Source organism: Myotis brandtii, unplaced genomic scaffold, assembly GCF_000412655.1.
Source record: "Myotis brandtii unplaced genomic scaffold, ASM41265v1 scaffold1904, whole genome shotgun sequence".
Taxonomy (NCBI): domain Eukaryota; kingdom Metazoa; phylum Chordata; class Mammalia; order Chiroptera; family Vespertilionidae; genus Myotis; species Myotis brandtii.
The window spans coordinates 46,539-47,171 of NW_005357093.1; the positions used below are offsets into that span (position 1 = coordinate 46,539).

At 43.8% G+C, this 633-nt stretch overlaps 1 protein-coding gene across 1 annotated transcript in view; it reads left to right on the forward strand.

The window, feature by feature from the left end:
- Nucleotides 1–633, forward strand: part of GYG2 (glycogenin 2) — a 17,698-nt gene that overhangs the window by 7,970 nt on the left and 9,095 nt on the right. The gene's annotated exons all lie outside the window — the stretch shown is intronic.

Here is a 633-nt window from a genome sequence, read left to right on the forward strand (position 1 = left end):
GTCCGTGATTCTCTCTCATCATGGATGTTTCTCTCTCCCTCTCCCTTTTTGAAATAAATAAAAATGTATCAAAAACAAACATATGAACAATTATTTGATCAGACCTAACATCTATATATATAGAGAGAGAGATATATATCCTATCTAATAAAAGAGAAACATGGTAATTAGCCGTACCTCCGCTACCCTTCCCATTGGCTAATCAATAAAAATGTACCAAAAACAAATATAAAAACAAACAATTATTTGATCAGACCTAACATCTATGTATATAAAAGCCTAAGTGATTGTTAGGACCGAATGGCGAGAATGTCCGGAATGACTGGTCGACCGGTTGCTATGACGCGCACTGACCACCAGGGGGCAGACGCTCAACACAGGAGCTGTCTCCTGGTGGTCAATGTGCTCCCACAGCCAACCTCTCACACTCTGTATTTTTAAATAGTTTATTGATTTTTTTACAGAGAGGAAGGGCGAGGGAGAGGGTTAGAGAGTTAGAAACATCGCTGATGAGAGAGAAACATCGATCAGCTGCCTCCTGCATGCCCCCTACGGGGGATGTGCCCGCAACCGGGGTACATGCCCTTGACCGGAATCGAACCCGGGACCCTTCAGTCCGCAGGCTGATGCTCT